The sequence below is a fragment of the Leptodactylus fuscus genome, chromosome 2 (assembly GCF_031893055.1).
Source record: "Leptodactylus fuscus isolate aLepFus1 chromosome 2, aLepFus1.hap2, whole genome shotgun sequence".
NCBI classification, from domain to species: domain Eukaryota; kingdom Metazoa; phylum Chordata; class Amphibia; order Anura; family Leptodactylidae; genus Leptodactylus; species Leptodactylus fuscus.
The window spans coordinates 106,899,871-106,913,758 of record NC_134266.1 but is presented as its reverse complement, the minus strand read 5'-3'; the positions used below and the strand labels follow the sequence as shown (position 1 = coordinate 106,913,758).

At 48.4% G+C, this 13,888-nt stretch overlaps 1 protein-coding gene across 1 annotated transcript in view; it reads left to right on the top strand.

The window, feature by feature from the left end:
* ITPR3 (inositol 1,4,5-trisphosphate receptor type 3) overlaps positions 1 to 13,888 on the top strand; it is a 356,707-nt gene that overhangs the window by 322,102 nt on the left and 20,717 nt on the right. The window lies entirely within an intron of this gene.

Genomic DNA, 13,888 nt, shown 5'->3' with positions numbered 1-13,888 from the left:
CGCGTCATTCTGAGCTTGCAATTCACCGAGGACGGAGGTTTCCGTCCAGCTAGCTAGGGCTTAGATTCTGGGTAGGCAGGGACAGGCTAGGATAGGAAGGAGAAGACAACCAACAGCTCTTGTAAGAGCTAAATTCCAGGGAGAAGCTTGTCAGTGTAACGTGGCACTGACGGGCTCAATCGCCGCAACCCAGCTTTCCCAGGATCCTGAATGGAATACACTGTCAGTGTATTCCCGTATACCCGATATATACCCCGATACCCGTTCCAACGGTGTGCCCCCCCACCTTCACCCCAGAAATACCCTGCAAGTCCCCTAGCAATAGAATTGGGGCTATATACACCCACAATTTTTACTACTGGTATACAGTGCCATTGTCTGACTGGGAATTCAAAGAATATATTGGGAATACAAATACCCTCATTTCTTGCTACTGCCATATAGTGCCAGTTTCTGACTGGTAATTCAAAGAATATATTGGGGTTACGTGCACCCACAATTTTTACTACTGGTATACAGTGCCATTGTCTGACTGGGAATTCAAAGAGTATATTGGGAATACAAATACCCTCATTTCTTGCTACTGCCATATAGTGCCAGTTTCTGACTGGGAATTCAAAGAATATATTGGGGTTACGTGCACCCACAATTTTTACTACTGGTATACAGTGCCATTGTCTGACTGGGAATTCAAAGAATATATTGGGGTTATAAATACCCTCATTTCTTGCTACTGCCATATAGTGCCAGTTTCTGACTGGTAATTCAAAGAATATATTGGGGTTACGTGCACCCACAATTTTTACTACTGGTATACAGTGCCATTGTCTGACTGGGAATTCAAAGAATATATTGGGAATACAAATACCCTCATTTCTTGCTACTGCCATATAGTGCCAGTTTCTGACTGGGAATTCAAAGAATATATTGGGGTTACGTGCACCCACAATTTTTACTACTGGTATACAGTGCCATTGTCTGACTGGGAATTCAAAGAATATATTGGGGTTATAAATACCCTCATTTCTTGCTACTGCCATATAGTGCCAGTTTCTGACTGGTAATTCAAAGAATATATTGGGGTTACGTGCACCCACAATTTTTACTACTGGTATACAGTGCCATTGTCTGACTGGGAATTCAAAGAGTATATTGGGAATACAAATACCCTCATTTCTTGCTACTGCCATATAGTGCCAGTTTCTGACTGGGAATTCAAAGAATATATTGGGGTTACGTGCACCCACAATTTTTACTACTGGTATACAGTGCCATTGTCTGACTGGGAATTCAAAGAATATATTGGGGTTATAAATACCCTCATTTCTTGCTACTGCCATATAGTGCCAGTTTCTGACTGGTAATTCAAAGAATATATTGGGGTTACGTGCACCCACAATTTTTACTACTGGTATACAGTGCCATTGTCTGACTGGGAATTCAAAGAGTATATTGGGAATACAAATACCCTCATTTCTTGCTACTGCCATATAGTGCCAGTTTCTGACTGGTAATTCAAAGAATATATTGGGGTTACGTGCACCCACAATTTTTACTACTGGTATACAGTGCCATTGTCTGACTGGGAATTCAAAGAATATATTGGGGTTATAAATACCCTCATTTCTTGCTACTGCCATATAGTGCCAGTTTCTGACTGGTAATTCAAAGAATATATTGGGGTTACGTGCACCCACAATTTTTACTACTGGTATACAGTGCCATTGTCTGACTGGGAATTCAAAGAGTATATTGGGAATACAAATACCCTCATTTCTTGCTACTGCCATATAGTGCCAGTGTCTGACTGGGAATTCAAAGAATATATTGGGGTTACGTGCACCCACAATTTTTACTACTGGTATACAGTGCCATTGTCTGACTGGGAATTCAAAGAATATATTGGGGTTATAAATACCCTCATTTCTTGCTACTGCCATATAGTGCCAGTTTCTGACTGGTAATTCAAAGAATATATTGGGGTTACGTGCACCCACAATTTTTACTACTGGTATACAGTGCCATTGTCTGACTGGGAATTCAAAGAATATATTGGGAATACAAATACCCTCATTTCTTGCAACTGCCATATAGTGCCAGTTTCTGACTGGGAATTCAAAGAATATATTGGGGTTACGTGCACCCACAATTTTTACTACTGGTATACAGTGCCATTGTCTGACTGGGAATTCAAAGAATATATTGGGGTTATAAATACCCTCATTTCTTGCTACTGCCATATAGTGCCAGTTTCTGACTGGTAATTCAAAGAATATATTGGGGTTACGTGCACCCACAATTTTTACTACTGGTATACAGTGCCATTGTCTGACTGGGAATTCAAAGAGTATATTGGGAATACAAATACCCTCATTTCTTGCTACTGCCATATAGTGCCAGTTTCTGACTGGGAATTCAAAGAATATATTGGGGTTACGTGCACCCACAATTTTTACTACTGGTATACAGTGCCATTGTCTGACTGGGAATTCAAAGAATATATTGGGGTTATAAATACCCTCATTTCTTGCTACTGCCATATAGTGCCAGTTTCTGACTGGTAATTCAAAGAATATATTGGGGTTACGTGCACCCACAATTTTTACTACTGGTATACAGTGCCATTGTCTGACTGGGAATTCAAAGAGTATATTGGGAATACAAATACCCTCATTTCTTGCTACTGCCATATAGTGCCAGTTTCTGACTGGTAATTCAAAGAATATATTGGGGTTACGTGCACCCACAATTTTTACTACTGGTATACAGTGCCATTGTCTGACTGGGAATTCAAAGAATATATTGGGGTTATAAATACCCTCATTTCTTGCTACTGCCATATAGTGCCAGTTTCTGACTGGTAATTCAAAGAATATATTGGGGTTACGTGCACCCACAATTTTTACTACTGGTATACAGTGCCATTGTCTGACTGGGAATTCAAAGAGTATATTGGGAATACAAATACCCTCATTTCTTGCTACTGCCATATAGTGCCAGTGTCTGACTGGGAATTCAAAGAATATATTGGGGTTACGTGCACCCACAATTTTTACTACTGGTATACAGTGCCATTGTCTGACTGGGAATTCAAAGAATATATTGGGGTTATAAATACCCTCATTTCTTGCTACTGCCATATAGTGCCAGTTTCTGACTGGTAATTCAAAGAATATATTGGGGTTACGTGCACCCACAATTTTTACTACTGGTATACAGTGCCATTGTCTGACTGGGAATTCAAAGAGTATATTGGGAATACAAATACCCTCATTTCTTGCTACTGCCATATAGTGCCAGTTTCTGACTGGTAATTCAAAGAATATATTGGGGTTACGTGCACCCACAATTTTTACTACTGGTATACAGTGCCATTGTCTGACTGGGAATTCAAAGAATATATTGGGGTTATAAATACCCTCATTTCTTGCTACTGCCATATAGTGCCAGTTTCTGACTGGTAATTCAAAGAATATATTGGGGTTACGTGCACCCACAATTTTTACTACTGGTATACAGTGCCATTGTCTGACTGGGAATTCAAAGAGTATATTGGGAATACAAATACCCTCATTTCTTGCTACTGCCATATAGTGCCAGTGTCTGACTGGGAATTCAAAGAATATATTGGGGTTACGTGCACCCACAATTTTTACTACTGGTATACAGTGCCATTGTCTGACTGGGAATTCAAAGAGTATATTGGGAATACAAATACCCTCATTTCTTGCTACTGCCATATAGTGCCAGTGTCTGACTGGGAATTCAAAGAATATATTGGGGTTACGTGCACCCACAATTTTTACTACTGGTATACAGTGCCAATTTCTAACTAGGAATTCAAAATGCGCAAGGCTCCCGGAAAGGGACGTGGACGAGGCCGTGGGCGAGGTCGGGGGAATGGTTCTGGGGAGCAAGGTAGCAGTGAAGCCACAGGGCGTCCCGTGCCTACTCCTGTGGGGCAGCAAGCATTGCGCCACTCCACAGTGCCAGGGTTGCTTGCCACATTAACTAAACTGCAGGGTACAAACCTTAGTAGGCCCGAGAACCAGGAACAGGTCTTGCAATGGCTGTCAGAGAACGCTTACAGCACATTGTCCAGCAGCCAGTCAGACTCTGCCTCCTCTCCTCCTATTACCCAACAGTCTTGTCTTCCTTCCTCCCAAAATTCCGAAGCTTTACAGAACAATAACCCAAACTGTCCCTGCTCCCCAGAGCTGTTCTCCGCTCCTTTCATTGTCCCTCAACCTGCCTCTCCACGTCACGATTCCACGAACCTAACAGAGGAGCATCTGTGTCCAGATGCTCAAACACTAGAGTCTCCTCCATCTCCGTTCGATTTGGTGGTGGATGACCAGCAACCCACCCTCATCGACGATGATGTGACGCAGTTGCCGTCAGGGCATCCAGTTGACTGGCGCATTGTGCGGGAGGAGGAGATGAGACAGGAGTTGGAAGAGGAAGTGGTGGATGATGAGGACACTGACCCGACCTGGACAGGGGGGATGTCAAGCGGGGAAAGTAGTGTGGATGTTGAGGCAGGTGCAGCACCAAAAAGGGTAGCTAGAGGCAGAGGCAGAGGTCAGCAGCTTAGGCGAAGCCAGGCCACACCCGGAATCTCCCAAGATGTTCCAGTTCGTACCCAGCCCCGAAAAACTCCCACCTCGAGGGCACGTTTCTCGAAGGTGTGGAGTTTTTTCAAGGAATGCGCCGAGGACAGATATAGTGTTGTCTGCACAATTTGCCTCTCGAAATTGATTAGGGGCTCTGAGAAGAGCAACCTGTCCACCACTTCAATGCGCCGTCATTTGGAATCCAAGCACTGGAATCAGTGGCAGGCAGCAACGGCAGGACAAAGGCCGCCTGCCGTTCACGCCACTGCCACTGCCTCTGCCTCTGCCTCTGCCACTGCCACTGCTGACTGTGCTGGCGATGCACTCCAGAGGACGAGCCAGGACACCACTTCATCTGCCTCCGCCACTTTGTTGACTTCTACCTCATCCTCCCCTGGTCCTGTCTTATCTCCTTCTCCTGCACCATCAAAGGCACCATCAGGCGTTTCTTTACAACAACCCACCATCTCTCAGACATTGGAGCGGCGGCAGAAATACACTGCTAACCACCCACACGCGCAAGCCTTGAACGCCAACATCGCTAAACTGCTGGCCCAGGAGATGTTGGCGTTCCGGCTTGTTGAAACTCCCGCCTTCCTGGACCTGATGGCAACTGCGGCACCTCGCTATGCCGTCCCTAGCCGTCACTACTTCTCCCGGTGTGCCGTCCCCGCCTTGCACCAGCACGTGTCACTCAACATCAGGCGGGCCCTTAGTTCCGCGCTTTGCACAAAGGTCCACTTGACCACCGACGCGTGGACAAGTGCATGCGGACAGGGACGCTACATTTCACTGACGGCACACTGGGTGAATGTAGTTGAGGCTGGGACTGCTTCCCAAACTGGCCCGGTGTACCTCGTCTCCCCGCCTAACATTCCTGGCAGGGACACGAGAAGAACACCCCCCTCCTCCTCCTCCTCTACCGCCTCCTCCTCCGCCACCGCCTCCTCCTCCGCCACCGCCTCCTCCTCCGCTGTTAGATTGACCCCAGCTACGAGTTGGAAACGTTGCAGCACTGGCGTTGGTAGACGTCAGCAGGCTGTGCTGAAGCTGATCAGCTTGGGGGACAGACAGCACACTGCCTCCGAGGTGAGGGATGCCCTCCTCGATGAGACGGCAATATAGTTTGAGCCGCTGCACCTGGGCCCAGGCATGGTCGTTTGTGATAACGGCCGGAACCTGGTAGCAGCTCTGGAGCTTGCCGGACTCCAACATGTTCCATGCCTGGCCCACGTCTTCAACCTAGTGGTGCAACGTTTCCTAAAGAGCTACCCCAATGTTCCAGAGCTACTGGTGAAAGTGCGGCGCATGTGCGCCCACTTTCGCAAGTCGACAGTAGCCGCTGCTAGCTTAAAATCTCTCCAGCAACGCCTGCATGTGCCACAACACCGGCTTTTGTGCGACGTCCCCACACGCTGGAACTCAACGTTTCAGATGTTGAATAGAGTGGTTGAGCAGCAGAGACCTTTGATGGAATACCAGCTACAAAACCCTAGGGTGCCACAAAGTCAGCTGCCTCAGTTTCACATCCATGAGTGGCCATGGATGAGAGACCTTTGTGACATCCTACGGGTCTTTGAGGAGTCCACAAGGAGGGTGAGCTCTGAGGATGCGATGGTGAGCCTTACAATCCCGCTCTTGTGTGTTCTGAGAGAATCCCTGATTGACATCAGGGATAACTCAGATCACACAGAGGAGTTAGGGATAGCATCCGATCCGTCACAGCTGGAGAGTAGGTCCACACATCTGTCCGCTTCACTGCGTTTAATGGAGGAGGAGGAGGAGGAGGAAGAAGAGTTGTCCGATGATGTGATGGTGATACAGGAGGCTTCCGGGCAACTTCGAATCGTCCCATTGTTGCAGCGCGGATGGGTAGACATGGAGGATGAGGAGGAAATGGAGATTGAACTTTCCGGTGGGGCCAGAGGAGTCATGCCAACTAACACTGTGGCAGACATGGCTGAGTTCATGTTGGGGTGCTTTACAACCGACAAGCTTATTGTCAAAATCATGGAGGACAACCAGTACTGGATCTTTGCTATCCTTGACCCCCGGTATAAAAACAACATCTCGTCTTTTATTCCGGTAGAGGGGAGGGCCAATCGCATCAATGCTTGCCACAGGCAATTGGTGCAGAATATGATGGAGATGTTTCCAGCATGTGACAGTGGCGGCAGGGAGGGCAGTTCCTCCAGTAGGCAACCAAGTTCTCACCGGTCCACACAAACGAGGGGCACACTGTCTAAGGTCTGGGACACCTTGATGGCACCCCCTCGCCAAAGTGCCGCCACGGAGGGTCCTAGTGTCACCAGGCGTGAGAAGTATAGGCGCATGTTGCGGGAATACCTTTCCGACCACAGCCCTGTCCTCTCCGACCCCTCTGCGCCCTACACGTATTGGGTGTCGAAGTTGGACCTGTGGCTTGAACTTGCCCTATATGCCTTGGAGGTGCTGTCCTGTCCTGCCGCCAGCGTCCTATCTGAGAGGGTGTTCAGTGCAGCCGGTGGCATCATCACTGACAAGCGCACCCGTCTGTCAGCTGAGAGTGCCGACCGGCTCACTTTGATAAAAATGAACCACCACTGGATAGAGCCTTCATTTTTGTGCCCACCTGTGTAAAGCACCCCAACATGAAACTCCATGTCTGTACTCAACCTCTCCAATTCCTCCGCATCCTCATACTCATCCACCATAAGCGTTGCACAATTCTGCTAATACTAGGCTCCCTCCAACATGATTTCCCCCAACTCTGCTGGTTAGAGGCTCCCTCCACCCTGATTTCCACCAACTCTGCTGGTTAGAGGCTCCCTCCACCCTGCTTTCCCACAACTCTGCTGGTTAGAGGCTCCTTCCACCATGAATTTGCCCAAACTGGGCTGTTTAGAGGCTCCCTCCACCATGAATTGGTCCAAACTGGGCTGGTTAGAGGCTCCCTCCACCATTAATTGGTCCAAACTGGGCTGGTTAGAGGCTCCCTCCACCATGAATTTGCCCAAACTGGGCTGTTTAGAGGCTCCCTCCACCATGAATTTGCCCAAACTGGGCTGTTTAGAGGCTCCCTCCACCATGAATTGGTCCAAACTGGGTTTTTTAGAGGCTCCCTCCACCATGAATTGGTCCAAACTGGGGTGGTTAGAGGCTCCCTCCACCATTAATTGGTCCAAACTGGGCTGGTTAGAGGCTCCCTCCACCATGAATTGGTCCAAACTGGGCTGGTTAGAGGCTCCCTCCACCATGAATTGGTCCAAACTGGGGTGGTTAGAGGCTCCCTCCACCATTAATTGGTCCAAACTGGGCTGGTTAGAGGCTCCCTCCACCATTAATTGGTCCAAACTGGGCTGGTTAGAGGCTCCCTCCACCATGAATTTGCCCAAACTGGGCTGTTTAGAGGCTCCCTCCACCATTAATTGGTCCAAACTGGGCTGGTTAGAGGCTCCCTCCACAATTAATTGGTCCAAACTGGGCTAATTAGAGGCTCCCTCCACCATGAATTGGTCCAAACTGGGTTTTTTAGAGGCTCCCTCCACCATGAATTTGCCCAAACTGGGCTGTTTAGAGGCTCCCTCCACCATGAATTGGTCCAAACTGGGCTGGTTAGAGGCTCCCTCCACCATGAATTTCCCAAAACTTGGCTGTTTAGAGGCTCCCTCCACCATTAATTGGTCCAAACTGGGCTGGTTAGAGGCTCCCTCCACCATGAATTGGTCCAAACTGGGGTTTTTAGAGGCTCCCTCCACCATGAATTGGTCCAAACTTGGCTGTTTAGAGGCTCCCTCCACTATGAATTGGTCCAAACTGGGGTGGTTAGAGGCTCCCTCCACCATTAATTGGTCCAAACTGGGCTGGTTAGAGGCTCCCTCCACCATTAATTGGTCCAAACTGGGCTGGTTAGAGGCTCCCTCCACCATGAATTTGCCCAAACTGGGCTGTTTAGAGGCTCCCTCCACCATGAATTTGCCCAAACTGGGCTGGTTAGAGGCTCCCTCCACCATGAATTGGTCCAAACGGGTTTTTAGAGGCTCCCTTCACCATGAATTGGTCCAAACTTGGCTGTTTAGAGGCTCCCTCCACCATGAATTGGTCCAAACTGGGGTGGTTAGAGGCTCCCTCCACCATTAATTGGTCCAAACTGGGCTGGTTAGAGGCTCCCTCCACCATTAATTGGTCCAAACTGGGCTGGTTAGAGGCTCCCTCCACCATGAATTTGTCCAAACTGGGCTGTTTAGAGGCTCCCTCCACCATGAATTTGCCCAAACTGGGCTGGTTAGAGGCTCCCTCCACCATGAATTGGTCCAAACGGGTTTTTAGAGGCTCCCTTCACCATGAATTGGTCCAAACTTGGCTGTTTAGAGGCTCCCTCCACCATGAATTGGTCCAAACTGGGGTGGTTAGAGGCTCCCTCCACCATTAATTGGTCCAAACTGGGCTGGTTAGAGGCTCCCTCCACCATTAATTGGTCCAAACTGGGCTGGTTAGAGGCTCCCTCCACCATGAATTGGTCCAAACTGGGGTTTTTAGAGGCTCCCTCCACCATGAATTGGTCCAAACTGGGGTGGTTAGAGGCTCCCTCCACCATTAATTGGTCCAAACTGGGCTGGTTAGAGGCTCCCTCCACCATGAATTGGTCCAAACTGGGCTGGTTAGAGGCTCCCTCCACCATGAATTGGTCCAAACTGGGGTGGTTAGAGGCTCCCTCCACCATTATTTGGTCCAAACTGGGCTGGTTAGAGGCTCCCTCCACCATTAATTGGTCCAAACTGGGCTGGTTAGAGGCTCCCTCCACCATGAATTTGCCCAAACTGGGCTGTTTAGAGGCTCCCTCCACCATTAATTGGTCCAAACTGGGCTGGTTAGAGGCTCCCTCCACAATTAATTGGTCCAAACTGGGCTAATTAGAGGCTCCCTCCACCATGAATTGGTCCAAACTGGGTTTTTTAGAGGCTCCCTCCACCATGAATTTGCCCAAACTGGGCTGTTTAGAGGCTCCCTCCACCATGAATTGGTCCAAACTGGGCTGGTTAGAGGCTCCCTCCACCATGAATTTCCCAAAACTTGGCTGTTTAGAGGCTCCCTCCACCATTAATTGGTCCAAACTGGGCTGGTTAGAGGCTCCCTCCACCATGAATTGGTCCAAACTGGGGTTTTTAGAGGCTCCCTCCACCATGAATTGGTCCAAACTTGGCTGTTTAGAGGCTCCCTCCACCATGAATTGGTCCAAACTGGGGTGGTTAGAGGCTCCCTCCACCATTAATTGGTCCAAACTGGGCTGGTTAGAGGCTCCCTCCACCATTAATTGGTCCAAACTGGGCTGGTTAGAGGCTCCCTCCACCATGAATTTGCCCAAACTGGGCTGTTTAGAGGCTCCCTCCACCATGAATTTGCCCAAACTGGGCTGGTTAGAGGCTCCCTCCACCATGAATTGGTCCAAACGGGTTTTTAGAGGCTCCCTTCACCATGAATTGGTCCAAACTTGGCTGTTTAGAGGCTCCCTCCACCATGAATTGGTCCAAACTGGGGTGGTTAGAGGCTCCCTCCACCATTAATTGGTCCAAACTGGGCTGGTTAGAGGCTCCCTCCACCATTAATTGGTCCAAACTGGGCTGGTTAGAGGCTCCCTCCACCATGAATTTGCCCAAACTGGGCTGTTTAGAGGCTCCCTCCACCATGAATTTGCCCAAACTGGGCTGGTTAGAGGCTCCCTCCACCATGAATTGGTCCAAACGGGTTTTTAGAGGCTCCCTTCACCATGAATTGGTCCAAACTTGGCTGTTTAGAGGCTCCCTCCACCATGAATTGGTCCAAACTGGGGTGGTTAGAGGCTCCCTCCACCATTAATTGGTCCAAACTGGGCTGGTTAGAGGCTCCCTCCACCATTAATTGGTCCAAACTGGGCTGGTTAGAGGCTCCCTCCACCATGAATTGGTCCAAACTGGGGTTTTTAGAGGCTCCCTCCACCATGAATTGGTCCAAACTTGGCTGTTTAGAGGCTCCCTCCACCATTAATTGGTCCAAACTGGGCTGGTTAGAGGCTCCCTCCACCATGAATTGGTCCAAACTGGGTTTTTTAGAGGCTCCCTCCACCATGAATTTGCCCAAACTGGGCTGTTTAGAGGCTCCCTCCACCATGAATTGGTCCAAACTGGGTTTTTTAGAGGCTCCCTCCACCATGAATTGGTCCAAACTGGGCTGGTTAGAGGCTCCCTCCACCATGAATTGGTCCAAACTGGGGTGGTTAGAGGCTCCCTCCACCATTAATTGGTCCAAACTGGGCTGGTTAGAGGCTCCCTCCACCATTAATTGGTCCAAACTGGGCTGGTTAGAGGCTCCCTCCACCATGAATTTGCCCAAACTGGGCTGTTTAGAGGCTCCCTCCACCATTAATTGGTCCAAACTGGGCTGGTTAGAGGCTCCCTCCACAATTAATTGGTCCAAACTGGGCTAATTAGAGGCTCCCTCCACCATGAATTGGTCCAAACTGGGTTTTTTAGAGGCTCCCTCCACCATGAATTTGCCCAAACTGGGCTGTTTAGAGGCTCCCTCCACCATGAATTGGTCCAAACTGGGCTGGTTAGAGGCTCCCTCCACCATGAATTTCCCAAAACTTGGCTGTTTAGAGGCTCCCTCCACCATTAATTGGTCCAAACTGGGCTGGTTAGAGGCTCCCTCCACCATGAATTGGTCCAAACTGGGCTGGTTAGAGGCTCCCTCCACCATTAATTGGTCCAAACTGGGCTGGTTAGAGGCTCCCTCCACCATGAATTTGCCCAAACTGGGCTGGTTAGAGGCTCCCTCCACCATGAATTGGTCCAAACTGGGTTTTTTAGAGGCTCCCTCCACCATGAATTTGCCCAAACTGGGCTGGTTAGAGGCTCCCTCCACCATGAATTGGTCCAAACTGGGCTGGTTAGAGGCTCCCTCCACCATGAATTTGCCCAAACTGGGCTGTTTAGAGGCTCCCTCCACCATTAATTGGTCCAAACTGGGCTGGTTAGAGGCTCCCTCCACCATGAATTTGCCCAAACTGGGCTGTTTAGAGGCTCCCTCCACCATGAATTGGTCCAAACTGGGTTTTTTAGAGGCTCCCTCCACCATGAATTGGTCCAAACTGGGCTGGTTAGAGGCTCCCTCCACCATGAATTTCCCAAAACTTGGCTGTTTAGAGGCTCCCTCCACCATGAATTGGTCCAAACTGGGCTGGTTAGAGGCTCCCTCCACCATGAATTTCCCAAAACTTGGCTGTTTAGAGGCTCCCTCCACCATGAATTGGTCCAAACTGGGCTGGTTAGAGGCTCCCTCCACCATTAATTGGTCCAAACTGGGCTGGTTAGAGGCTCCCTCCACCATGAATTGGTCCAAACTGGGTTTTTTAGAGGCTCCCTCCACCATGAATTTGCCCAAACTGGGCTGTTTAGAGGCTCCCTCCACCATGAATTGGTTCAAACTGGGCTGGTTAGAGGCTCCCTCCACCATTAATTGGTCCAAACTGGGCTGGTTAGAGGCTCCCTCCACCATTAATTGGTCCAAACTGGGCTGGTTAGAGGCTCCCTCCACCATGAATTTGCCCAAACTGGGCTGGTTAGAGGCTCCCTCCACCATGAATTGGTCCAAACTGGGTTTTTTAGAGGCTTCCTCCACCATGAATTTGCCCAAACTGGGCTGGTTAGAGGCTCCCTCCACCATGAATTGGTCCAAACTGGGGTTTTTAGAGGCTCCCTCCACCATGAATTTGCCCAAACTGGGGTGTTTAGAGGCTCCCTCCACCATGAATTTGCCCAAACTCTGCTGGTTAGAGGCTCAATCCACCCTGATTTTCAAAACAAATGTTGGTGCCAACCTCAACTTACTACAAGGGCCAAATTCACTGCTGGTGACAAGCTCTCCTCACTGCAAGTGCCAAATACACATGTTTCAAGGTGTTTTCCTACTGTCAGAGAGGTGGTATTGAGTGTGTAAAGTGTGTAGTTGTTAGGCTGTGATGTTGGGGTAATAGAGGGTCTTTGGTGTGTTAGATGCCCCCAGACATGCTTCCCCTGCTGTCCCAGTGTCATTCCAGAGGTGTTGGCATCATTTCCTGGGGTGTCATAGTGGACTTGGTGACCCTCCAGACACGGATTTGGGTTTCCCCCTTAACGAGTATCTGTTCCCCATAGACTATAATGGGGTTCGAAACCCGTTCGAACACACGAACATTGAGCGGCTGTTCGAATCGAATTTCGAACCTCGAACATTTTAGTGTTCGCTCATCTCTAGTCATTAGCATTCCTTTGAAGACTGTGTCAGATTGATAGGGACTGTATACACAGCATCAATTAAAGTGTGCCTCTTACATAACAGTGCAGTTACCTGCTAATGTGAATATAGAAGGATTTGGTGCTTGTTTATTGCAAGCGTGGCAGCAAGCAGACTAATGTCTGTGTGTGTCCTATGGGGGTTTATTTAAGGAAAACTGATAAGATTAACAATGATTTCTAAGGGCTCCATAATAGCTGCAGGGTCTGCCTTTTGATACAAATTCAGCAGCAAATTCCTCCTCTTGAACATACGCTCTGTGCTTTTTGTCCATTTTACACGTGTAAAAATACACGTGTAAAATGTAGTTAGCCGTTGAGTTCTATGGGTTTTTTTTTTTAACGTGCGTCTTTTTGTGCGCGTCTTTTTGCGCCCGCAAAAAGACATGTGCAAACAGACGCGCGTTATACGAAAAAAACCATTGAACTCAATGGCTTAGTACATTTTACATGTGTGTTTTTACACGTGTAAAATTCAGCAAAAAGCACAGAGCGTAACTCTGTGTGAAGGCACCCTAAGAATACACAACGCCCAGATTAATAGTGTCAGTATCCATAATATAAACACACAGCAGGCAGCTCTCCAATTCATGAAAAAAAATCTGTGGATTTATTCCAAATGCATTGTTTCGATCCAATAAAACAGGACCTTTACAAAGAAGTGCAAAGTGTAAACTTATGTAGTGAACATGTTACATCACACAATTGATTGTCAATCAAATCCAATTATAAAATTAATAACTATTAATATGTCTGGCCAATCAACACTGGTCCATTCATTCCTATGAGAAAGAGAGTCAGTTCCCTCCTAACAGCAAGCTGCCAGCTCTCCCAGCTAGCAAAGACGAGCCTGTGGCAAATCAACGCTGGTTCTGCAGCAAGCTCATCCTTGCTAGTCAGGAGAGCTGGCAGCTTGCTGTTACGAGCGAGCTTACTTTTTGTCATAGGAATGAATAGACCAGCGTTGATTGGCCAGTGTACAGCATT